A 27,508-nucleotide genomic window follows, 5' to 3' on the forward strand; every position below is an offset into this window, starting at 1 on the left:
AGCAATCGTCTGCTTAGAAGCAGGAGCACCCAGCTTGTTGGGTGCATACAGTATAAAGAGCGAGTCAGATTTTCTGACTCCAGACGTCCTTGAAATGTATATTTTCAATGCCCTGACAACGTCCAGCAACTTGGAATCTTCCAAATCGCTAGTAGCCGCAGGCACCACAATAGGCTGGTTCAGGTGAAACGCTGACACCACCTTAGGCAGAAACTGAGGACGCGTCCGCAGTTCTGCCCTGTCCGAATGGAAAATCAGATATGGGCTCTTATACGATAAAGCCGCCAATTCTGATACTCTCCTGGCTGAAGCCAGGGCCAGTAGCATGGTTACTTTCCATGTAAGATATTTCAAATCCACCGATTTGAGTGGCTCAAACCAATGGGATTTGAGAAAATCCAAAAACTACATTCAGGTCCCACGGAGCCACTGGGTGCACAACCGGGGGCTGTATATGTAGTACTCCTTTTACAAAAGTCTGGACTTCAGGAACTGAAGCCAATTCTTTCTGGAAGAAAATCGACAGGGCCGAAATTTGAACCTTAATGGACCCCAATTTGAGGCCCATAGACAATCCTGTTTGCAGGAAATGTAGGAGTCGACCCAGTTGAAATTCCTCCGTGGGGGCCTTCCTGGCCTCACACCACGCAACATATTTTCTCCAAATGCGGTGATAATGTTGTGCAGTCACCTCCTTCCTGGCTTTAACCAGTGTAGGAATGACCTCTTCTGGAATGCCTTTTTCCTTTAGAATTCGGCGTTCAACCGCCATGCCGTCAAACGCAGCCGCGGTAAGTCTTGGAATAGACACGGTCCCTGCTGAATCAGGTCCCGTCTTAGAGGTAGAGGCCACGGATTTTCCGTGAGCATCTCCTGAAGTTCCGGGTACCAAGTTCTTCTTGGCCAATCCGGAGCCACGAGTATCGTTCTTACTCCCCTTTGCCGTATAATTCTCAGTACTTTGGGTATGAGAGGCAGAGGAGGAAACACATACACTGACTGGTACACCCACGGTGTTACCAGAGCGTCCACAGCTATTGCCTGAGGGTCTCTTGACCTGGCGCAATACCTGTCCAGTTTTTTGTTGAGGCGAGACGCCATCATATCCACCTTTGGTATTTCCCAACGGTTCACAATCATGTGGAAGACTTCTGGATGAAGTCCCCACTCTCCCGGGTGTAGATCGTGTCTGCTGAGGAAGTCTGCTTCCCAGTTGTCTACTCCCGGAATGAACACTGCTGACAGTGCTATCACATGATCTTCCGCCCAGCGAAGAATCCTTGCAGCTTCTGCCATTGCTCTCCTGCTTCTTGTGCCGCCCTGTCTGTTTACGTGGGCGACTGCCGTGAAGTTGTCCGACTGGATCAACACCGGCTGACCCTGAAGCAGGGGTTTTGCCAGGCTTAGAGCATTGTAAATTGCTCTTAGCTCCCGTATATTTATATGAAGAGACATCTCCAGGCTTGACCATACTCCCTGGAAGTTTCTTCCCTGTGTGACCGCTCCCCAGCCTCTCAGACTGGCATCCGTGGTCACCAGGACCCAGTCCTGTATGCCGAATCTGCGGCCCTCTAACAGATGAGCACTCTGCAACCACCACAGAAGAGACACCCTTGTCCGTGGCGATAAGGTTATCCGCTGATGCATCTGCATATGCGATCCGGACCATTTGTCCAGCAGATCCCACTGAAAAGTTCGTGCGTGGAATCTGCCGAATGGAATTGCTTCGTAAGAAGCCACCATCTTTCCCAGGACTCTTGTGCATTGATGCACAGACACTTTTCCTGGTTTTAGGAGGTTCCTGACAAGTTCGGATAACTCCTTGGCTTTCTCCTCCGGAAGAAACACCTTTTTCTGAACCGTGTCCAGAATCATTCCCAGGAACAGCAGACGTGTTGTCGGGGTCAACTGAGATTTTGGAAAATTCAGAATCCACCCGTGTTGTTGCAGCACTACTTGGGTTAGTGCTACTCCGTCCTCCAGCTGTTCTCTGGACCTTGCCCTTATCAGGAGATCGTCCAAGTAAGGGATAATTAATACGCCTCTTCTTCGCAGAAGAATCATCATTTCGGCCACCCGAGGTGCCGTGGACAATCCAAACGGCAGCGTCTGAAACTGATAATGACAGTTTTGCACCACGAACCTGAGGTACCCTTGATGTGAAGGGCAAATTGGGACATGCAGGTAAGCATCCTTTATGTCCAGGGACACCATAAAGTCCCCTTCTTCCAGATTTGCTATCACTGCTCTGAGTGATTCCATCTTGAACTTGAATTTTTGTATGTACAGGTTCAAAGATTTCAGATTTAGAATAGGTCTTACCGAGCCGTCCGGCTTCGGCACCACAAATAGCGTGGAGTAATACCCTTTCCCTGTTGTAGGAGGGGTACCTTGACTATCACCTGCTGAGAAAACAGCTTGTGAATGGCTTCCAATACCGTCGCCCTGTCTGAGGGAGACGTTGGCAAAGCAGACTTTAGGAACCGGCGAGGGGGAGACTTCTCGAATTCCAACCTGTAACCCTGAGATACTACCTGCAGGATCCAAGGGTCCACCTGTGAGCAAGCCCACTGTGCGCTGAAATTCCTGAGTCGACCCCCCACCGCTCCTGAGTCCGCTTGTACAGCCCCAGCGTCATGCTGAGGGCTTTGCAGAACCCTGGGAGGGCTTCTGTTCCTGGGCAGGGGCTGCTTGCTGCCCTCTCTTACCCCTTCCTCTGCCCCGGGGCAGATATGACTGTCCTTTTGCCCTCTTGTTCTTATAGGACCGAAAGGACTGCGGCTGAAAAGACGGTGTCTTTTTCTGTTGGGAGGGGGTCTGAGGTAAAAAGGTGGATTTTCCGGCAGTTGCCGTGGCCACCAGATCCGATAGACCTACGCCAAATAATTCTTCCCCTTTATACGGCAATACTTCCATATGTCGTTTGGAATCCGCATCACCTGACCACTGTCGCGTCCATAAACTTCTTCTGGCAGATATGGACATCGCACTTACTCTCGATGCCAGAGTGCAAATATCCCTCTGAGCATCTCGCATATAAAGAAAAGCATCCTTTAATTGCTCTATAGTCAATAAAATACTGTCCCTATCCAGGGTATCAATATTTTCAGTCAGGGAATCCGACCAGACCACCCCAGCACTGCACATCCAGGCTGAGGCGATGGCTGGTCGCAGTATAACACCAGTATGTGTGTATATACTCTTTAGGGTAGTTTCCAGCCTCCTATCAGCTGGATCCTTGAGGGCGGCCGTATCAGGAGACGGTAACGCCACTTGTTTTGATAAGCGTGTGAGCGCCTTATCCACCCTAGGGGGTGTTTCCCAGCGCGCCCTAACCTCTGGCGGGAAAGGGTATAATGCCAATAACTTTTTTGAAATTAGCACTTTTTTATCTGGGTTAACCCACGCTTCATCACATACATCATTCAATTCCTCTGATTCAGGAAAAACTACAGGTAGTTTTTTCACCCCCCACATAATACCCCTTTTTGTGGTACTTGCAGTATCAGAGATATGCAAAGCCTCCTTCATTGCCGTGATCATATAACGTGTGGCTCTACTTGAAAATACGTTTGTTTCTTCACCGTCGACACTAGATTCAGTGTCCGTGTCTGGGTCTGTGTCGACCGACTGAGGTAAAGGGCGTTTTACAGCCCCTGACGGTGTCTGAGACGCCTGGGCAGGTACCAACTGGTTTTCCGGCCGTCTCATGTCGTCAACTGATTTTTGTAATGTGCTGACATTATCACGTAATTCCATAAACAAAGCCATCCATTCCGGTGTCGACTCCCTGGGGGGTGACATCACCATTACCGGCAATTGCTCTGCCTCCACACCAACATCGTCCTCATACATGTCGACACACACGTACCGACACACAGCAGACACACAGGGAATGCTCTTATCGAAGACAGGACCCCACTAGCCCTTTGGGGAGACAGAGGGAGAGTTTGCCAGCACACACCCAAGCGCTATAATATATATGGGAACAACCTTATATAAGTGTTGTATCCTTATAGCAGCTTAAATATATAAAATATCGCCATAAAAAGTGCCCCCCCCTCTCTGTTTTACCCTGTTTCTGTAGTGCAGTGCAGGGGAGAGTCCTGGGAGCCTTCCTCACAGCGGAGCTGAGCAGGAAAATGGCGCTGTGTGCTGAGGAGAATAAGCCCCGCCCCCTATTCCGGCTGGCTTTTCTCCCGTAGTTTGTAATATCTGGCAGGGGTTAAATACATCCATATAGCCTCAAAAACTATATGTGATGTATTTTTTAGCCATAAAAGGTATTTACATTGCTGCCCAGGGCGCCCCCAGCAGCGCCCTGCACCCTCCGTGACCGTTGGTGAGAAGTGTGTGACAAACAATGGCGCACAGCTGCAGTGCTGTGCGCTACCTTCAAGAAGACTGAAGAGCCTTCTGCCGCCGGTTTCTGGACCTTCAATCTTCAGCATCTGCAAGGGGGGTCGGCGGCGCGGCTCCGGGACGAACCCCAGGGTGAGACCTGTGTTCCGACTCCCTCTGGAGCTAATGGTGTCCAGTAGCCTAAGAAGCCAATCCATCCTGCACGCAGGTGAGTTGAACTTCTCTCCCCTAAATCCCTCGATGCAGTGAGCCTGTTGCCAGCAGGACTCACTGAAAATAATAAACCTAAAAACTTTTTCTAAGCAGCTCCTTAAGAGAGCCACCTAGATTGCACCCTGCTCGGACGGGCACAAAAACCTAACTGAGGCTTGGAGGAGGGTCATAGGGGGAGGAGCCAGTACACACCACCTGATCCTAAAGCTTTAGTTTTGTGCCCTGTCTCCTGCGGAGCCGCTATCCCCCATGGTCCTGACGAAGTCCCCAGCATCCACTTAGGACGTCAGAGAAATAAAGATGATGTCATTGCTAAAACAAAGTACACCAAACTCCACTGTTACAGTCCAGATTTTAAGGCTATCCATACTTGAGCCCAGAGGGTTAAATCAAAATGCCTTAGGTACTTATTAATACCCCTTCATCTCCAAGTGCTGGGGATACAGCTCTTCTATACACAATTGAATCTTTAACTGTTCCAGTAACATACCTCCCAACTGTTCAGATTTTCGTGGGACAGTCCCGTTTCTTTGGGACTGTTCCACCCGCGGCCCGCAGTGGGGGAGCAGTTGGCAGGCTCCAGTCACTGCTGCACTGCTTAGCAGAACAGCGGTGAATAGACTGCTTTTATACCAGGTTGAAATGCAGGGTTACTCGACCCGGGATATTCAAAAGTGGTGCTTTTAGACTGCACCTTGACCCGGCAATATCCTGGGATATATTTGCGGTGTGAAAAGGGTATTAATGGTGGATATTGGAAAATTCTGCACTAAAGTGTGTGTGCAGGATGCATCAAGCATCACATTTTGAATGCGATGCATCTGCCAATGATGGCATGCATATCATACTTGCCTACTTTCGAAAACTAGTTTCAGGGAGATTCCAGGTGGCAGGAGAATGCGCCGTGCAGGGGAGTGTCGAGCTCCGCCAAAGGGGTGTGTCTAGTTCCGCCTATGGGTGTATTTATTGCAATCAGGGGTGTGTCCTGCAATGGCAGGTGAAAACTATAGTACAAAAAGCAGCAAAAAAATAAGATTTTACACTTACCGGTAAATCTATTTCTCGTAGTCCGTAGAGGATGCAGGGACTCCGTAAGGACCATGGGGAATAGACGGGCTCAACAGGAGACATGGGCACTTCAAGAAAGACTTTAGACTCTGGGTGTGCACTGGCTCCTCCCTCTATGCCCCTCCTCCAGACCTCAGTTAGAGAAACTGTGCCCAGAGGAGATGGACAGTACGAGGAAAGGATTTTGGTAATCCAAGGGCAAGATTCATACCAGCCCACACCAATCACACCGTATAACTTGTGAAAAACTACCCAGTTAACAGTATGAACAAACAACAAAGTCTTGGTCCAAACCGATGAACTATAATATAACCCTTATGTAAGCAATAACTATATACAAGTCTTGCAGAAGAAGTCCGCACTTGGGACGGGCGCCCAGCATCCTCTACGGACTACGAGAAATAGATTTACCGGTAAGTGTAAAATCTTATTTTCTCTAACGTCCTAGAGGATACTGGGACTCCGTAAGGACCATGGGGATTATACCAAAGCTCCCAAACGGGCGGGAGAGTGCGGATGACTCTGAAGCACCGATTGAGCAAACAGGAGGTCCTCCTCAGCCAGGGTAGCAAACTCATAGAATTTTGCAAAAGTGTTTGACCCCGACCAAGTAACAGCTCGGCATAGCTGTAGTGCCGAGACCCCTCGGGCAGCCGCCCAAGACGAGCCCACCTCCCTAGTGGAATGGGCCTTAACCAATTTCGGTAACGGCAATCCCGCCGTAGAATGCGCCTGCTGAATCGTGTCACAGATCCAGCGAGCAATAGTCTGCTTTGAAGCAGGGCCGCCAACCTTGTTGGCTGCATACAGGACAAACAGTGCTTCTGTTTTTCTAATCCTAGCCGTTCTGGCCACGTAAATTTTCAAAGCCCTGACCACATCAAGGGACTCGGAATCCTCCAAGTCACGTGTAGCCACAGGCACGACAATAGGTTGGTTCATATGAAAGGATGAGACCACCTTAGGTAGGAAGTGAGGACGGGTCCGCAACTCCGCTCTATCCATATGGAAAACCAGATAGGGGCTTTTATGTGATAAAGCCGCCAATTCAGAAACTCGCCTAGCCGAAGCCAAGGCTAACAACATGACCACCTTCCAAGTGAGATATTTCAACTCCACTGTTTTAAGTGGTTCAAACCAATGCGACTTAAGGAAACTTAACACCACGTTAAGGTCCCAAGGCTCCACCGGAGGTACAAAAGGAGGCTGAATATGCAGTACTCCCTTCACAAAAGTCTGTACTTCAGGTAAAGAGGCCAATTGCCTTTGAAAGAAAATGGATAAGGCCGAAATCTGAATTTTAATGGAGCCTAATTTTAGGCCCAAATTCACTCCAGTTTGTAGGAAGTGAAGAAAACGGCCTAGATGGAATTCTTCCGTAGGTGCATTCCTGGCCTCACACCAAGAAACATATTTTCGCCATATTCGGTGATAATGTTTTGCTGTCGCATCCTTCCTAGCCTTTATCAGAGTAGGAATGACCTCATCCGGAATGCCCTTTTCCGCTAGGATCCGGCGTTCAACCTCCATGCCGTCAAACGCAGCCGCGGTAAGTCTTGGAACAGACCGGGACCTTGTTGTAACAGGTCCTGCCTTAGAGGAAGAGGCCACGGATCTTCTGTGAGCATTTCTTGCAGATCCGGATACCAGGTCCTTTGTGGCCAATCTGGAACAATGAGAATTGTTCTCACTCCTCTTCTTATTATCCTCAGTACCTTGGGTATGAGAGGAAGAGGAGGAAATACATAGACCGACTGGAAAACCCACGGTGTCACCAGGGCGTCTACAGCTACCGCCTGAGGGTCCCTTGACCTGGCGCAATAGCTCTGTAGCTTTTTGTTGAGGCGTGACGCCATCATGTCTATCTGTGGTAATTCCCACCGACTTGAAATCTGTGTGAAGACTTCTTGATGAAGTCCCCACTCTCCCGGGTGTAGGTCGTGTCTGCGGTTGACCGAAAGTAACCTCACCGCTGACCGCAAAGTTCCCACCATTGGCTACAATGGAGCGCATAGGCGCTACATTGTATCTGTGCCGTGTGCTGCCTGACAGACACTACAGGAGCACACAGCCAATCAGGACAGTGCCACGACGTGGCGCTCCCTGATTGGCTGAAGGGACCCTCTTTGACACGAGTCAGGGGGGGTCCTGGCAGTCGGGGAAAGGGGTCCCATGTGTAAACATGGGTCCCCTTTCAGTGCGTGGTCGGGTTTCCGTTTTATTATTTTGCCAAGTACGTGGATTATACAAAGAACAGAAGGTACACTGGATTATGTGAGTATAATTTTTTTCACAGGTACCCCTAGGATTCTACATGGAGAAGAGGACCGAGCCTCGTGTGAACATAGGTAAGTATGTATGTATGTTGGTGTGCATGTATGTAATAAAGTTGTACTGTCACGGTGTGTGTGTCCTGTTTTTATTGGGGTATTTTTTTAGTAGTAGTACGGGCCCGGTTTTCCACCACATGCTGGTACTTGTGGTTCTCCAAGTACCAGCTTGCGGGGGAGGCTTGCTGGGACTTGTAGTACTGCTACTAAAAAAAATATTCACATTTTGTTAACAAGGCTATCAGCCCCCCATCCGCGCCCTTGGATGGGGGGGGACAGCCTCGGGCTTCACCCATGGCCCTTGGGTGGCTGGAGGAGGGGGGACCCCTTGATTGAAGGGGTCCCCACTCCTCCAGGGTACCCCGGCCAGGGGTGACTAGTTGGGGTTTTAATGGCACGGCCGCAGGGACCGATATCAAAGTGTCCCCCGGCTGTGGCATTATCTCCCCAGCTAGTGGAGCTCGGTGCTGGTTTAAAAAATACGGGGGACCCTTACGCTTTTTGTCCCCCGTATTTTTGGAACCAGGACCAGGCGCAGAGCCCGGTGCTGGTTGATTAAATATGGGGGAACCCCTGTAATTTTTTTCACCATATTTTTTCAACCAGGACCGGCTCAAAGAGCCCTAGGCTGGTTATGCTTAGGAGGGGGGACCTCACGCAATTTTTTTTCCCGATTTTACACTAAACAGACCCTTTCCCATAGATAACCATGCACAGATCTCACTGATCCGTGCATGGTTATCCAAACTCGACTGGAAAAAGCAGGTCTATTTTTTTGCTGCTTTTTTAAACGAATCGAAAAAAAACAGACCCGCACTTGAGCACTCAGAAACTAACACCCAAATACGAATGAATAGTGAATGCCCGTATTCTATGAAATAACAGCCGCGTTTGACCGATGGTCTATTCATTCGTATTTCTGAACGTTGTCATTCAAACCATTACGAATAGTCCAAACACTGCCGAGATTGGTGCTTAGTGAATTCCCGGATTGGGACATAGAAAGAAAAACACAAATCGGCCAAACTCGGATTTTTAGTAAATACTGGCCCAGGTCCGAGAGACCCTCCCCAAACAATTCCTTACCCTTGTAAGGTAAAACCTCCATGTGCCTTTTTGAGTCGGCATCACCTGTCCATTGCCGAGTCCACAGGACCCTTCTGGCAGAAATCGACATTGCATTTATTGTAGAGCCCAGTAGGCTAATGTCTCTTTGAGCATCTCTCATATATAGTACAGCATCTTTTATATGCCCCAGGGTCATTAATATAGTATCCTTGTCTAAGGTATATATTTCCTCAGACAAGGTGTCAGTCCATGCTGCTACAGCACTACATACCCAGGCCGATGCTATCGCTGACCTGAGTAAGGTACCTGAATGTGTATAAATGGACTTCAGGATACCCTCCTGCTTTCTATCCGCAGCATCTTTGAGGGTGGCCGTATCCTGTGACGGTAGGGAAACCCTCTTGGATAAGCATGTTAAAGCTTTGTCCACCCTAGGGACGGATTCCCAGCGTAACCTGTCTGTTGGCGGGAAAGGATACGCCATAAGCATCCGTTTGGAAATCTGCAGTTTTTTATCTGGAGATTCCCAAGCCTTTTCACATAACTCATTTAGCTCATGTGAAGGGGGAAAGGTCACCACTTGCCTTTTTTTCCCCGTACATATGAACCCTCTTGTCAGGGACTGGGGTTTCCTCTGTGATGTGCAACACATCCTTCATTGCTATAATCATATAACGGATGGCTTTAGCCAATTTAGGCTGTAACTTTGCATCATCGTAATCGACACTGGAGTCAGAATCCATGTCGGTATCTGTGTCAACAATTTGGGATAGTGGGCGCTTCTGAGACCCTGACGGCCTCTGCGACATAGGATCAGGCACGGGTTGAGACCCTGACTGTCCTGAGGCTTCTGCTTTGTCTAACCTTTTATGTAAGGAATTAACATTATCATTTAAAACCTTCCACATATCCATCCAATCAGGTGTCGGCGCCGTCGGCGGAGACACCTCATTCATTTGCTCCCGCTGTTTCCACATAGCCTTCCTCGTCAAATATGTCGACACAAGCGTACCGACACACCACACACACAGGGGATGCTCTTTTTGAAGACAGTTCCCCCACAAGGCCCTTTGGAGAGACAGAGAGAGAGTATGCCAGCACACACCCCAGTGCTATAAAACCCAGGAATCACACAGTAACTTAGTGTTAACCCAGTAGCCGCTGTAATAATGATTTTTGCGCCTAATTATGTGCCCCCCCTCTCTTTTTCACCCTCTTCTACCGTGTATCTGCAGGGGAGAGCCTGGGGAGCTTCCTCTCAGCGGAGCTGTGGAGAAAAAATGGCGCTGGTGAGTGCTGAGGAAGAAGCCCCGCCCCCTCAGCAGCAGGCTTCTGTCCCGCGTTTTATACAATATTATGGCGGGGGCTCATACATATATACAGTGCCCAACTGTATATATGTCTACTTTTTGTCAAGAGGTCCTAATTGCTGCCCAGGGAGCCCCTGCGCCCTGCACCCTACAGTGACCGGAGTATGTGGGTGTAGTGTGGGAGCAATGGCGCACAGCTGCAGTGCTGTGCGCTACCTCAGTGAAGACTGGAGTCTTCTGCCGCCGATTTCGAAGTCTTCTTGCTTCTTTCACCGGCTTCTGTCTTCCGGCTCTGCGAGGGGGACGGCGGCGCGGCTCCGGGATTGCACGACAAAGGGTGAGATCCTGTGTACGATCCCTTTGGAGCTAATGGTGTCCAGTAGCCTAAGAAGCAGGACCTATCTGCAGAGAGTAGGGCTGCTTCTCTCCCCTCAGTCCCACGATGCAGGGAGTCTGTTGCCAGCAGAGCTCCCTGAAAATAAAAAACCTAACAAAATACTTTCTTATAGCAAGCTCAGGAGAGCTCACTAAACAGCACCCAGCTCGTCCGGGCACAGATTCAAACTGAGGTCTGGAGGAGGGACATAGAGGGAGGAGCTAGAGCACACCAGAATACCAATTCTTAAAGTGCCCATGTCTCCTGCGGAGCCTGTCTATTCCCCATGGTCCTTACGGAGTCCCCAGCATCCACTAGGACGTTAGAGAAATAAATATATATATATATATTACACACACACACACACACACACACACACATTATGCCACACGGTATGAGCCGAAATTCACATTATGCCCCACGGTGTGAGCCAAAATTCACATAAGCCACACGGTATGAGCCGGAATTCACATAAGCCACACAGTATGAGCCGAAATTCACATAAGCCACATGGTATGAGCCGAAATTCACATAAGCCACACAGTATGAGCCGAAATTCACATATGCCACACAGTATGAGCTGAAATTCACATTATGCTACACAGTATGAGCCACAATCCACACGGAATGAGCCGAAATTCACATTATGCCACACGGAATGAGCCAAAATTCAGGTACAGGGAGAGTGACAGCAGGGACATACAGTAGGGACAGGGAGAGTGACAGAGAGACAGGGAGAGACATAGGGAGAGGACAGCAAAGACATACAGTAGGGAGAGAGAAAGGCAGCAGGGTAAGATTGGTTAATGAGCGGAGGAGTGTGTGGTCGGCGGTGTGGAGGATGAGGAGGCTGTGGTCATCGACGGTGCAGAGGAGGCGGCTGTGGGCAGCAGTGCGGAGGAGGAGGCAGAGGGTGGCGGCCTTCGGGGCATCTCTGGTCCACCTATGACCGCCACTATTTCAAATCTGCCGCAGACCAGCAGCCAATCAGGAGTGGCTGCTCCTGATTGGCTGCTGGTTCGAGAGCTCCAATTGGCGCGTTAATAGTGACGAATTTGAAAAGATGCGGCAGTCAGTGTTCGAAGTGCCGGTATGCCATACCAGTGTATACCGGCCCACTTTGAGCACTGTGTGTGTATACAGACACCCACATACACATTACACCTAGTACATACAGCACCAGAATACATTGCATTATGCACTGCCCCCTCCCACTTATTACACACAGTACCTTATTACATTACATACACACACCCTCCCCCATATTACACCCAGCACATTACATTATACACAACTCACCCATATTACACCCAGCACATTACACAGCAAACACCACCCCTCTACCCCATATTACGCCCTGCACATTACATTATACACAACCCCCTCCCCCATACTACACTGAGCTCACATATTACACCCAGCACATTACATTATACACACCCCTCCCCCATATTACACCCAGCACATTACATTCTACACAGCCTCCTCCCCCATATTACACCCATACATTACACACAGCCCCCCCCCCATATTACACCCAGCACATTACATTATACACAACCCCCTCCCCCATATTACACCCAGCTCACATCATACACAGTCCCATACCCCATATTACACCCAGCTCCACATCATACACAGCCCCATACCCCATATTACACCCAGCACATTACATTACACACAGCCCCCCTCCCCATATTACACCCAGCACATTACACACAGTCCCTCTCCCCCATATTACACCCAGCACATTACACACAGCAAACACCATCCCCCTCCCCCATTACACCTAGCACATTACATTATACACAACCCCTCCCCCATATTACACCCAGCTCCACATCATACACAACCCCCTACCCCATATTACACCCAGCACATTACATTACACACAGCCCCCCTTCCCCATATTACACCCAGCACATTACACACAGCCCCCCTACCCCATATTACACCCAGCACATTACACACAGCAAACACCACCCCCCTCCCCCATATTACACCTAGCACATTACATTATACACAACCCCTCCCCCATATTACACCCAGCTCCACATCATACACAAGGGAATAGGAAGCATATCCACAGCAACAGAAGATAATTCAGATCAAAACCAAATAAAAATAGGCAGAGAGAAGAACATAGCTAGGAACAGAAAAAGCACAAACAAAACTCTAAAAGCTATGTGTGCAAATGCTAGGAGCTTAGGAAATAAAATCCCAGAACTAACTGCAATAATGACAAGGGATGATCTAGACATTGTGGCAATTACAGAGTCATGGTACAATGAAAATCATGACTGGGACATAGCTATACCGGGATATACTTTGTTTAGGAAGGACAGAATTGGAAAAATCGGGGGAGGGGTAGCAATGTATGTAAAAAATGCCATAAATACTACATTAATACAAAGTATTGAAGAAAAAACTGAGGCCCTTTGGGTGACCATAGAAACAGGGGAAAAGTTGATTATTCGTATTGGCGTGATATACAGGCCACCAGGTCAGGAAGAGGAACTTGACAAGAACCTATTGCAGGACATAACTAAAATGGCATTAAAAGGAGAGGTAATAATCATGGGAGACTTTAATCTTCCTGATGTAAACTGGGAGGTGTCTGTTGCTAGTTCCACTAGAAGTAGGAACATTTTAAATTCCCTTCAGGGAGCATCCCTCCACCAATTGGTGAGGGAGCCCACTCGGAAAGACGCAATATTAGACTTAATACTTACAAATGGAGACAGATTATCAGACGTAAAAGTGGGTGAAAACCTCGGATCCAGTGATCATCAAGCAGTATGGTTCAGCATTAAGACAGAGACTGACTCGTCCCATACAAAAACAAAGGTGTTGGATTTTAGGAAGGCTGATTTTGTAGGGATGGGAAAATGTGTAAGCGATTCTTTGGCAGAGTGGAGGAACTTGGAAACAGTGCAGGAGAGGTGGAAAACATTCAAATGTGCAATATGGAAGGCAACAGACCTTTGTATCAAAACTGTTAGGAAAAACACAAGGAAAAGGAAGCCAGTGTGGTTTGCAAAAGAAGTAGCAAATATTGTGAGAGCAAAAAAGATGGCTTTTAGGAAATATAAGCAGACACAAAATAATGAAGACAAAAAGATATATCTTGTTAGACAGAAGGAGACAAAGAAGGTAATCAGATGTGCAAAGGCACAAGCTGAGGAGAAAATGGCCCAGTCAGTGGGTAAAGGAGGCAAAACTTTTTTTAGGTATATAAGCGAAAAAAGAAAAACAAAAGGCGGAATTATAAAACTAAAGACGGACACTGGGAATCTTGTTGAGGGAGACAATTTAATAGCAGATCATCTTAATGATTATTTTTGCTCAGTATTTACTACTGAAAGAGAGGGGAAGGGGCCACAGTTAAGTTGCAGGGATATTCAGGAAAATGAAACAAGTACATTTACAGAGGAGAAGGTCCTAACAGAACTCTCAAAGCTGAAAGTGGACAAATCTATGGGGCCAGATGGGATACATCCAAGGATACTAAAAGAACTTAAAGAGGTGCTGGTAGCACCATTGACAGAATTATTCAACCAGTCATTAGCTACAGGAGAAATTCCAGGGGACTGGAAAAGAGCAAACGTAGTCCCACTGCACAAAAGTGGAAGCAAGGAAGAGGCAAACAACTACAGACCAGTGAGTCTTACATCAGTAGTAGGGAAATTGATGGAAACACTCTTAAAAGAAAGAGTTGTAGATCATCTCAAATCCGGCAATTTACTGGATCCCAAACAGCATGGATTCACTGGGGGAAGATCATGTCAAACAAATCTTATTGACTTTTTTGATTGTGTGACTAAAGTGATGGATAAAGGTGGAGCCATGGATATAGCTTATCTTGACTTTAGTAAGGCTTTTGACACAGTTCCACATCGCAGACTGCTAAATAAACTTGAAAGTTTGGGATTGGATATTAGGATTATTGAATGGATAAGATCTTGGTTGAAGGATAGAAAACAGAGAGTTGTGGTAAATGGAGTGCATTCACAGGAGGGAAATGTTACCAGTGGAGTACCCCAGGGATCTGTACTTGGACCAGTGCTTTTCAATATCTTTATTGGTGACCTTGCAAATGGGATTAAAGGGAAAGTATGCCTTTTTGCAGATGACACAAAGGTATGCAACAGGGTAGACACATCAGGTGGGGTAAAACAAATGATTGAGGATCTAGGTAGACTAGAGGAATGGTCAAGAGTCTGGCAATTACAGTTTAATGCCAAAAAATGCAAAATCATGCACTTGGGTCTCAAAAATCCTAAAGCTAAATACAGTATTAATGGCACTATACTGGAAACTACTGAGGAGGAAAGGGATCTAGGAGTCACTATTTCAGATGACTTAAAGGCAGGTAAGCAATGTAACAAGGCAATGAGGAAGGCTAGTCAGATGCTTGGCTGCATTGGGAGAGGAATCAGCAGCAGAAAGAAAGAAGTAATAATGCCACTGTATAGGTCATTGGTACGGCCTCATCTAGAATACTGTATTCAGTTCTGGAGGCCATATCTTCAAAAGGATATTAATACATTAGAAACTGTACAAAGGAGGGCAACTAAAATGGTGCATGGCCTACATCACAAAACATACCCAGAAAGACTAAGAAATCTCAATATGTATAGTTTGGAGCAGAGAAGAGAAAGGGGGGACATGATAGAAACTTTCAAATATATGAAGGGTTTTAACAAAGTCCAGGAGGGAAACATTCTCCAAATGAAGAGAAGCAATAGGACACGAGGACATGCACTGAGACTGGAGGGGGGGAGGTTCAGGGGAAATTTGCGGAAAAATTATTTCACAGAAAGGGTAGTGGACAAGTGGAATAGCCTCCCATCAGAGGTGGTAGAGGCTAAGACAGTAGAGCAATTTAAACATGCATGGGATAGACATAAGGATATCCTTACAAAGAAATAAGGATCAAATAAGGTTAGTGATAAAAAAAAATAATATATAAAAAAAAAAAAAAAGGGGCAGACTAGATGGGCCAAGTGGTTCTTATCTGCCGACAAATTCTATCTATGTTTCTATGTAACCCCCTACCCCATATTACACCAGGTCAGTGGCACATTACATTCCCCCCATTACACATAGCAGTCACCTGGCTATGTTGTTCCTTCCTCCGACCCCAGGACAGTGTGGGAAGGCAGCAGTGAGAGCCGAGGAGCAGAGAGAGAGGTCAGCTTCTGCTGCTGCTGCTGCTGGGCTCATACACGCAGCTCTCTCTGAGTGTGGTGGGAGGGGCCAGCCACAGGGAAGCACACCCCTGATTGAGACTGCTTCCTTCTCACTGTGCAGTGTGCCCAGCAAGACGGACGCTGCCGCCCCTGAAGTCTCCCGTGCAGGTCCCGGGCCCTCCGGACTTGCGCATGCGCAGTCCTGATCTTCGATGAGGACCCTTAAAATCCGGGGGGCTGGCAAGGTTTGCGGGGCAGCGGGAGGCTCATTTAAAAATCGGGAGCCTCCCGGTAGGCAAGTCTGATGCATATCTGCGTGTATTATTGATGTTTGCATGAACATTTAAGCAAAGGACAGCTCTCCCGATGAAAACGGTCCTTTGCAGTGTGGGGACTTTCAGGTTTAGGACCCAGGAGTCTATCTGCACTTGTGTCAAGCGATGCATCCACCACGGGGATCCCTCTCAGTGCAAAATGTGAAAAGAAGCCAAGGGCTTCTACTGGGTAACGTCATCTAAAGATGGCATCACCCACCGGGTCCAAGCTCCAGACTGTATCGCATTCCATAGCTTGGTGAATATGCAAAATGCGGCCAAACCTCAAAAAAGGCATTTTCGGAGGTTTGATCACAGAGCGCCCTTTGATGCATCCTGTCCTTTATGTGAAAACTGACAGCTACCTGTGGACCACCAGAAAACTATGGCACATTCTGCGCCATTATGCTAAATTGATTCATTACCACTCCCTACACCTACCCCTGCTCCAAAACCCTGAATTTCTGGACGGCATGGCTGCTCACCCCTTCAACATGTGGAGATTGGCTGGGTTACATTCTATTCGATCCTGGGTCTCCAGAGGATCGGAGGGTGCTAACCTTCTCTGAGGTGTCCTCGATGTTTGCCACAATCAGCCCATACCCCTTAGCATTTGTACAACTGCGATTTTATGTAACTCATGTTCTTAAACACTTTACAATAGCGGATTGGAATAACTCTCTAGACAGTCTTTTATCTTACCCAATCCCACAACGTAAAGCTATCTCCTCCCATTATACTTTCCTGAGGAAAATCTTGAACAATGCGAAAGTTACGGGAGGCATGTCTAAGTGGTCAAGTCATTTCCCTGGGTTAACGATACCTGTAATGGAAAAAGCCCTACTGTTCTCGCGCAAGGTTTTGCCCGCTAGCATGTATACAGAATTGTTTTTAAATATATATCACAATACGTATTTATCCCCTCTGCGACGTTTCCACATGGGAACCTCGGAATCTCATTCTTGCCCGAAATACCAACAATCTGAAGCTGATACTTATCACTGTTTATGGGCTTGCCCAATCATTCAATACTTTTGGCATCTCGTTAGGCGATATGCTGAAGCCAAATTAATAACTTACGTTCCTTTCACACCAGAATGGGCAATATTGGGCATTATTGATCCGACTCTTAGGATGCCGTTAGAATGCAAAAAATTGCTTATACCTCTTAGCGCTGCAGGAAAAAATACGATTCTTCAGTGATGGATAGACACTGCAACTTCACAGACACCTTTATTTTTATCTAAACTATATCATCTGTTCCGGATGGATTGGGTGGAAGCAATAGTGAACAAGGGTAAACAGATGGATCGTTTTTTTACATTATGGGAATCATATATTTCCGTTCTTCCTCTTACCACACGGCAACAAATACATCATAGCCTGAAAAACACCACATGGTACTTAATGAGGTTGGCATCACAGGATCCACCTGTTTCCCTGTACTGATGCTGGAGGTTTGTTGGCGGCTCCCTTCGAGGCTAATATATTACTTTTTTAGTTTGATGTAGATTTTGGTGAAACGAATCGACATGATTAACACACCATAATTAAATGCTGTTACTGTTTTATTTCTGTTGACGCATGCTATGATGTATGACGCCAAGTCTACTCAAAACGAATGGCAATTGTTAATGATATGTTAATACTTGCTTCCTCATGATGACTCAATAAAGAAATATAAAAAAAAAGAAAAAAAGGTCAAAGTTCACTCAGCAAAAAAAAACAAAAAACTGACAGCTGAGTCTTGAACAAATGACCATCGCACTCAATATCAAAGCTATCCAACTGAAATCAATTCTATAGGGGGATGTATTACACTTTCTAAAGAGAAAAAGTAGATAAGTTGTCATTGCAACCAACCATCTTCTGTCATTTTACAGGAGGCAAAATAAATGATAGCTACAGTATAAGGAGAACAGAATGACAATGGCCCTCATTCCGAGTTGATCGGTCGCAAGGCGAATTTAGCAGAGTTACACACGCTAAGCCGCCGCCTACTGGGAGTGAATCTTAGCTTCTTAAAATTGCGACCGATGTATTCGCAATAATGCGATTACTAACTACTTAGCAGTTTCAGAGTAGCTCCAGACTTACTCTGCCTGTGCGATCATTTCAGTGCTTGTCGTTCCTGGTTGACGTCACAAACACACCCAGCGTTCGCCCAGGCACTCCCACCGTTTCTCCGGCCACTCCTGCGTTTTTTCCGGAAACGGTAGCGTTTTCAGCCACACGCCCCTGAAACGCCGTGTTTCCGCCCAGTAACACCCATTTCCTGTCAATCACATTACGTTCGCCGGAGCGAAGAAAAAGCCGTGAGTAAAAATACTTTCTTCATAGTAAAGTTACTTGGCGCAGTCGCAGTGCGAACATTGCGCATGCGTACTAAGCGGATTTTCACTGCGATGCGATGAAAAATACCGAGCGAACAACTCGGAATGAGGGCCAATGTTTGGAATGGAGAGAGTTAAACCTCCTGGAATGGGGGTGGATCAGGATAGTATGACTTTTTAAAGCCAATCAGGAAAAGTTATGGGTGGTGTTAGTGGGGGAATTGGGTTGGATTTGTGTTGTTCCTTGTCTTTTCATTTTGCCTTCAGGCTGGTGAGTGTTTTGGGGTTTTGGCAAGTGTTTAGGCTTTCAGGCTTTAGCTGTTTAGCTTGTTGACTCTCTTTAGTGTGTGACAGGCACCCTGCTTACATTCCCCTCCCACTTTATTAGTTTATAGTAGTGTCTCTGGTCCTCCTTAGCATGGCCCCCGCCTCTCATCCCCACCGTTCCCCCCGGACCCCCGCCCGTTACAATCAGGAGACGGTAGTAGCGGGGTTTCCACGGGGCCTGCTGTCTCTGTTGCCCGCGCGCAGCGGCGGTCGAGGGGGCTGCTTCTCCCCTGCTGCCACTGCCGGAGCCGGGTTCGGTTGCCGGTCGTGGGCGGCGGGGCGGACGGCGTGCAGCTAGCGGGCGGGGAGGGTCTGTGGCCGGGTCTCGGGCCGCGGCTTCCTCCCGATGTCCGTGAGGCGCGGGTGCGCGGTCGTGCGCGCCCGCGTCAGGAGGGAGATCAGCGCCGGGAGTTAGCGGCCGCTGGCGCACGGGAGCGCGCAGCGGCCGCTTGTCATAGCGTCTCTCCCCTGATGCTTCCCGCTGAGCCGTAGTCTGTTCTCGGCCGGGGGCGGCGGGGGGGGGGGGGGGGGGCAGAGATCAGGGGCGCGCGTATCAGTAATAACAGGGATGTTTTCCCTGATGCTGCTGCTGCTGCTGATTGGGGGAGCTCCAGGGAGCAGTCCCCTGGTAGCTCCCGACATGAATTCCGGGGGGATCAGCGGACGGGGCTATTTGGGGGGTGGTGGCCATGCTGCGGGAGGGTTGGAGCCTCCGGTGGGCAGGGCTAGGAATAGGGGGCGGAGCCGCAGGCCTCCTGTGCGGGGCTGCGATGCTTTGGCTGGAGGGTCCTCCTCGTTGCCCCTCAGGCACCGGGATGTTTTGGAGGCGCAGGGTGGCGCGGTTGACTTGGCATCCGCGCTGTCATCAGTGGCGGCTGCTTTGGCTCCGCTGGTGGCGGCTGTGTCCACTGATGCTGCCGGGCTTTCCGCCGCGCGGCAAAGGGGCTTCTGCTGTTACGCCGGGTTCGCCGGTGGGGCGGATTGTGCGTGCCTGCCAAAATTTGGGGGACGCCGCTGCGCAGTGGGGCAGTCGGCAGGCGGGGGTATCGCGCAGGCGCGTTGCGCGGGCTGCCGTTGCTCCTGCCAGGTCGCTTGCTCCCGGGGCCTCGGCCCATGTTGTGTCTTCTTTTTTAGATGGACGTGGTGAGATGGATGGTGAAGAAGACGAGGATTTTGATGTTTACGCGGCGGAGGCAGCAGAGTCGGCACGGTCGGAGGCGTCAGGTGAGGTGTCGTATCTTCCTGTTGGTGAGGGGGAGGAGTCATCCTCGGCCTCCTCCTTCTCTTCTGTTTCTGAAAGTACTTCCGCTTCTTCGTCTTTATCGTCGCAGGCGTCAAAAGCTAGTAGTGCGACGAGAGCGAAAAAGCGTGCGGTGAAGTACGCAAAAAGAGCGGCCGTGCAGCGTGAGCGTCGGAAGAGGCGCAAGCGGCTGAGTGAGAGCGAGCGCAGAGCTAAGAAGCGTCGCAATCTGCCGGGAGTGGTGCTCTGCGATTATACGGCAGTGTTGAGGGGCCTGCGGGAAAGCTGCCGTAGGAAGATTAGTAAGGGTGAGTATGTGGATGTTTTCGTGCTGACTGAAGATGCGAAAAAGGAGTTTAAGGCGGCGAGAGCTAAAGGAGGCATTTCGGTCGTATGATAACTGGCTGGCTGGCTTTTGCGTGTTTGCCGCTTCTTATTTGGAGGATAGGCCGGATGAGCATATGAACATCATTCGGTACCTACATCTTATTCACGATATGCAGCGAACGTCCAAGAGATCGGAATGGCGTACATATGATGAGAAGATTCGGCACAAGCAGGACTGTTTGCGGATCATCGATTTCGGGTGTAAGGACGTTGAAGTGTGGTTGGACGTCAATCGGGCTACTCAAGATTCGAAGGAGCCCCGGAGTACGGGGGATGATGGTCAGCAGACTGGCCTTCCTTCACAGGGGGCTGGTGCGGAGGCTGCATCTGGTCGGAAGTCGGGGGCTGCTGGTCGAGGGTTTGGACAGTCACTCGCGAAAGGGAAATGTTTTGCGTACAATAATGCGCCGTGCTCGTTAGGCCGCAAGTGTCGTTTTCGACACTTATGCTTGCGCTGCAGTGGGTTTCATCCGGCCTCAAACTGTTTTCGAGGGAGTCGTTAGGCACCAAGACCAGGGAAGGCAGGAGCAGGAAAACCCACCGGCGGCGGGGGTGCTCAGTAGGGCTCCGACACCAGTTAGGTTGGATACTATGGCCAAGTGGCTCAGCTGGTATCCAGATCAGGAGGTCGCAGAGTTTTTGTTGAAAGGTTTTCAGTATGGTTTCCGCCTGCCGGTTGTGGGTGAGGTGCGAGTACGGGCCCCGAGGAATCTTCAGTTAGCTCGCGCTTTTCCGTTAGTTTTACGCGAGAAAGTTGAGAAGGAGGTTCGATTGGGCAGAATGGCCGGTCCGTTTGCTCTGCCCCCTCTGGAGGATATGGTTATTTCTCCGGTGGGGGTGGTCCTAATAAAGACTCCGGGTTCCTATAGGCTCATTCAGCATCTGTCTTATCCATCGGGGTCATCTGTCAATGAGCCTGAGCTATGTTCCGTGGTGTACCAGTCGTTTGACGAGGCTCTTGGTATTGTGCGGGCTTACGGTCCAGGGGCCCTGATGGCTAAGATTGATGTGGAATCAGCATTTAGGTTACTTCCTTTACATCCTGACTCATTCCGTTTTATGGGTTTTCGTATCGGGTCGGAGATTTCATTGACAAGTGTTTGCCAATGGGATGTTCCGTTTCCTGCTCGTATTTCGAAAAAGTTCAGCACCTTTTCACATTGGTGCGTAGAGTCTTCTACGGGGGGTCACGGGGTAGCACATTACCTTGATGACTTCTTGTGCGTAGGGCCTGCAGATTCCGGACGTTGCAGTGATTTGTTATTTAGCATCAGAACGCTTTTTTTATCATTTCGGAGTGCCAGTGGCTGAAGATAAGACTGAAGGGCCCGTCTCGTGCTTATCATTTTTGGGTATCGAAATTGATACGGGGGCAGGTTCGTGTCGCCTTCCCCAGGCCAAGGTTGCCAAGCTTTGCGAGGTTATCGGGCAGTTCTTAGCGTCGCGCAAGGTCACGCTTCGGCAGGCTCAATCCTTGTTGGGCCTTTTGAACTTTGCTTGTCGAGTCATCCCGATGGGCAGGGTTTTTTGCCGAAAGTTGGAAAGGGCAACGGCGGGGTGTTCCAGGCCGCATCATTTCATTCGTTTGTCTTCCGAGATTAAGAGAGATTTGTCCGTTTGGGCCGCTTTCTTGGAGGAGTTCAATAGGGTGCGGATCTGGTTGGCTCCGGTTGTCCGCAATGCTAAGTTACAGCTTTTTACCGACGCGGCGGGTTCATCGGGGTTTGGGTGCTACCTCGAGGGATATTGGTGCGTGGCTTCTTGGCCTGAGGAGTGGTTTCGGAAGGGTCTAACTAAGGATCTTTTGCTGCTCAAGCTTTTCCCGATTATGGTAGCCTTGGAGGTGTGGGGAGAGCGTCTGTCTGATCGGAGCATTTTGTTCAGATGTGATAATCTGGGCGTGGTGCATGCGATTAACAGTCAGAGGGCAAAGTCGATTGTGGTGTTGCGGGTGCTTGCGCAGCTTGTGTTGGCTTGTTTGCATCGGAATGTGTGGTTTCACGCGCAGCATGTTCCCCCGGGGAAGATAATGGAGTTGCCGACGCTTTGTCCCGGGGGCAGTGGGAGAGATTTCGGTTTTTGGCACCTGAGGCTGATGCTTTTGGAATCCGCTGTCCCGATTATATTTGGCAGGTGATCGGGCCGGCCTGGCGGGATTAGCGATGCGGTCATTAGCTTCGAGTACGCTCAAGGCTTACAGCCAGGCTTGGAGTGAATGGGAAGAGTTTGCCCGTGGACGGGGGCGCGAAGGTAAGAGTGGTCATCAGTTGATGCTTTCTTTTATTTGGCAACTCTTTATCACTGGTATGTCTAGAGCGGTCGTGTCACGGTAATTGGCGGGGATTTAATTTTTCGCTAAGCTGAAGGGTCCCCCTGACGTCACGAAGAGTTTCCTCCTTGCGAAGGCTCTGAAAGGTTGGGCGCTGTTGGCGCCAACGTGGCCTGATAGGAGACGCCCGATTGAGGCGGCCCTTCTGCCAGCAATTATCGGAGATGTTGCCAACGTGGCTTCTTCAAGTTTTGAGACTTTGCTATTTGAATTGGCTTTTCCATGGCGTATCATGGGGCTTTTCGCATTTCAGAGTTGGTGGCGCCGTCAAAGTGGAAAGATTCGACCATGCTTCGGGAGGATGTGGTTGTGGGTGAGAGGTCCTTGCTATGTAGGCTGCGTCGCTCTAAGACGGACCAGTTGGGTAGAGGTCGATGGGTTACTTTGGTCTCGTCTTTGGATGATCGAATTTGCCCGGTGTTTCTGGCGGCCCGCTACTCGGCAGTTCGGCCCTCCTTGCGGGGGTCCTGGCTGCTGCATTATGACGGGTTGCCTTTGACGAGATACCAATTTCGGTGGATGTTAAGTCGCTGTTTGGCCAGCGTGGGCCTTTCACCCGCAGCTTTCGGCACGCATTCGTTTCGGATCGGAGCAGCTACGGCGGCCGCGGCGGCAGGCTTTTCCGTCAGGGAGATAAAATTGTTTGGCCATTGGAAATCTTCCAGCTACAAACGTTATATTCGCCCAGTGTTATGAGTTATTGGTTTGAAGTTGTTTGCGATTAGTTTGTTTCACTTGTTAAGCACGTCAATGTCCAGTATGTTAGTGTGTTATCCCCTGTTCATCCTACTCAGGGATTAGCTGCTCGCCACTGCTGGCAGTGGGGGTCTGGAGTTATTTTTCACTTTTTTGCCTGACCTGACGGACTGAATTCGGTTTAATCTCTTTAATTCGGCTAATTGGATTCCAATTGAAAGTCCCTCGGCAGGTTTTTTAAGTTTCACCTCCAGCTGAGTTTTCCCCTTCTCCCCCCCCTTACACTTCTTTTGGAACATTAAGGTTTGTCTTTTTCTTTTAATTTATTTTATTCCTTTCCCATTGTGTCTTTATGTTCGCTTCGATTGGCTTGAAGCTTGTTTGCATGGCCAGGCCGTGGTATCCAGAAAAAAAATTCTTTTTGGCAGATCCTTCAGGTTTATTGCAGGTAATGATTCATTTGGGCGGAATTTACTAACATACTTTTATTTCATTTCCTTCGTTTTAGGTTGGGTGGAGGATGAAATTTCAGAGTGGGTAGTTGGACACTCCTACGTGTACTGGGCAGCCAGGTTTATGGCCTCTAAGGGGGCACAGCTTTTTCCGCGGGCTCGTGGTATACGTTGGCTCGGTTGGCGCGGAATGTTGTGGCAGGGCCTTAAGGGTAGGCTATTGAGTGAAGCTCGGGTGCATGGTATCCCTAGGGTTTTGTTGGTGCACCTGGGTGGCAATGATTTAGGTAAGAGGACATCGTTGTATTTGAGATGTTCTATGGTGAAGGATTTGGTTAGTATTGCCGTGGCCTGGCCTCAATGCACATTGTTTTTTTCTTTTATAGTTCCCAGATTGTGTTGGCGTGGAGTGCCGGATGGTCGCCCTATTGATGAGGCCAGAAAAAAGGTGAATTCGGCAGTGGCGAAGTGGGTTCTTGCTCATGGTGGTGCGGTGGTTCGCCATGATAGGATCAAGTATCGCTGTGATTACCTTTTTCGGGCGGATGGTGTGCACTTGTCGGAGGAAGGGTTGGTGTTTTTCCTGGAGGATCTGTTTTCGGCTTTGAGTCGTTTAGGTTCTGGGTATGGTGGCGGTGCGAAGCCTTTTTAAGAAGAGCCTTTCGCTGTTGGCGGAAAAGAGCGGCAGGTTCTCGTGTTTGAGTTGTTAGTCACAGTTTTCAGTCGGTTTGGTGCTGTTTAGGTGCACTCTCCTTCGTTGACTGTTATATCTGCTGGACCACCCTTCAGGGGGCAGCGTCATCACCCTTCAGGGTGGGTAGTCAAGATGAAGGTCTGAGTGGATACCTATGTTTTGTGATTTTGATTGGTTTAGATTTAATTAGCTTGGGGTTTTTGTCATTGGTTTTCAGCTTTTTTTCTGGCCACCATACTCTTTTATTAAATTTACATATTAATATCATTCTATTACAGGTTTTTCTCTAGTTTATTAGTTTAATAATAAATAGCGAACAACTTTCTGCCAAAATACATGTCTCCGTGTCGTTATTTTATAGTATAAGTTGTCTGGAATTGTTCATTGTCATTAGGATGGTACACCCCTCAGCCAGTAGGAGGTTTATGTGATTTGTTGCTCTGGGTAACCGTATCACCTTTCATCTTTAGAGTGTTAGACACATCTCCCTCTGTGTGAGTAGATCATACTAAGTTAATGGCCATAGAACCATATATGGGTATGTGCTACAGTGGCGCACCCAGGGGGGGTTTCCGAGTACCCAGAAACCCCCCTCCACTAAAAAAAAAATTTTTTTTTTTTTTTTTTTAGCTGCATGAGTATTATTAATGACTGTCTAGCGTCCTCTACAGCCTGCTATCTTCCTGGTGGCACTTGCAAGTGCAATAAAAGTTTACTTTATTTTAATTATAGTACATATATATCCATGTGCATACATATATACACATGTATATACATACATACATATAAACACACACATATGATATATATATATATACATGTGTATATATATGTGTACTGTATGTGTGTGTACATATATATATATATATATATGTATGCATGTTTAATATGGTGTGTGTGTGTGTGTGTGTGTGTGTGTGTGTGTGTGTGTGTGTGTGTGTGTGTGTGTGTGTGTGTGTGTGTGTATACATGGCCAATTCACTAACTAAACCCCCATCATTTTGGTGAGAGCTGTACTTTTTGTTTCTATATTTTTGAGTAGGTGGCCATGGGCTACATGCACCCCACCCTATTAGTGGCGAGTGCGGATACTGCACCCCACTTCTGTGGTGGCGAGTGCTGTGGTTTTTTATTTGCTGGTATATTTTAGGGTTAATCCCTGGTTAACTCATTAACTGTGGCCACAAACTTTGTTCATGCACCCCAATTATCTTAAACCTGTGTCAGCTGCCCTTTAGTAAATTATTAGCCAGTGTCAGGTGACTAGTGTACCTTTTAAAAGCCATGCAGTTCATGGCAGGTATACCTTACACCAAGTGGGCATTTTTGCAGTTATATTATGTGATACAGTTGCCAGGTTTTAATTTTGATGATTTGGTGATAGTGTAGGACCTGCATGAAGATGGGGTACCTTGGAGCGGTATGCAGGCTTCCGTGCATTGGCCAATTCACTAACTAAACCCCAATCATTTTGGTGAGTGCTGTACTTTTTGTTTCTATATTTTTGAGTAGGTGGCCATGGGCTACATGCACCCCACCCTATTAGTGGCGAGTACGGATACTGCACCCCACTTCTCTGGTGGCGAGTGCTGTGGTTTTTTATTTGCTGGTATATATATATGTGTAGATATATGTATGTATATATATATATATATATATATATACACACACACACACACAGACACACTAGTTTTACGGACCCAGCATATACTGGTTCACCTCAGTCCCCACCCCCGTGATTGGCTCCGCCCAGTTCTGGAAACCCCCCCATGCAAATCCTGCGTTTGCCACTGTGCTATATTAACATACTAAGCATAGTAACACACAAAGCCTATACTGGTACGGAGTATAATTACAGCTGTACAATGACAAGACTGCAATACACCACTATTTTACCTCTTGTCTGTTTGTCAATAGCCGGCTTGTTTTGTTATTGTATTTGTTCCCAATTGTAAAGCACTGTGGGGGATGCCGCTGCTGCGGAAGTAAATGTTAATAAATAAATAAGAATACGGAACATAACATCAGGGCTACACAGAGAACTTTTCTGCAGCTACAAATCTGGATCTGGCTTTCTGCAGCAGCAGTGTGTGTAAGTGTGAGACCTCTGTCAGGTATGTGACTACCCCCCCAGTGTGCGTGAGACTTCGTGTGTGTGGTCCCCTGTGTGGATGAGTGCGAAACCCCCTCCCCTCCGATCAGCCCCCTCCCCAGTGGAAAGATGGAGGGTAGATGACCGGGAGCCGTGGAGACCACCAGAGCGACTTGAATCAAGGTAAGTTTCCAACTTTTTTTATTTTTCCTCGCACCGCAAGGTTTCCTGCTTAGAAATTGGACACCCTGGGTATTGGGAACGCCATACGTGCAGTAATCGATAATTGGGCGCAAGCTCCACAAGGTTTATTTGTGGGCAAAACCCATTCATTGGATACCCCCCCTCCACTTACATATGGTATAACAGGGCTTCCGGATTTTTCCTCAATGCAGAAAAAGATTCCTTAAGTTAAGCCTGGTACACACTTTGCCAATCACTCAGCAGATAAGATAAATGCTGTAATTGGTATCCAGCCTGACGGTAAATGGTAACAATGTCGGCAATCATAATGTCAACACCACAGTGTCAAAATGGTTCAAACTGTCGACTGGCAACACATCAACCTTCTCCGGATGTTGACATGTTCACAATGTTGACATCTGAGCTGTGGGTTAAAATGTAGGGGACGGGGGCGTTAGGGTTAGGCACTAGGGGGAGGGTTAAGGCCCGTACACACTGGCCAATATATCGGCCGTTCTCTTGAACGGCCGATATATCGTGGG

The 27,508-nt window shown here is 48.3% G+C and overlaps 1 protein-coding gene across 8 annotated transcripts in view; it reads right to left on the minus strand.

The window, feature by feature from the left end:
* The window catches only part of LOC134928326 (polyamine-modulated factor 1-binding protein 1-like), an 817,199-nt gene that overhangs the window by 787,155 nt on the left and 2,536 nt on the right, over window positions 1-27,508 (minus strand). The window contains exon 1 of one of the 8 annotated variants that reach the window (XM_063923946.1): window positions 26,588-26,602. The exons of the other annotated variants lie outside the window; for them this stretch is intronic. The gene's annotated coding sequence lies outside the window, so the exon portion shown is untranslated. Of the gene's footprint in view, window positions 1-26,587; window positions 26,603-27,508 lie in introns of those variants that run through there. 8 annotated transcript variants of the gene reach the window in all.

Source organism: Pseudophryne corroboree, chromosome 5 (assembly GCF_028390025.1).
Source record: "Pseudophryne corroboree isolate aPseCor3 chromosome 5, aPseCor3.hap2, whole genome shotgun sequence".
NCBI classification, from domain to species: domain Eukaryota; kingdom Metazoa; phylum Chordata; class Amphibia; order Anura; family Myobatrachidae; genus Pseudophryne; species Pseudophryne corroboree.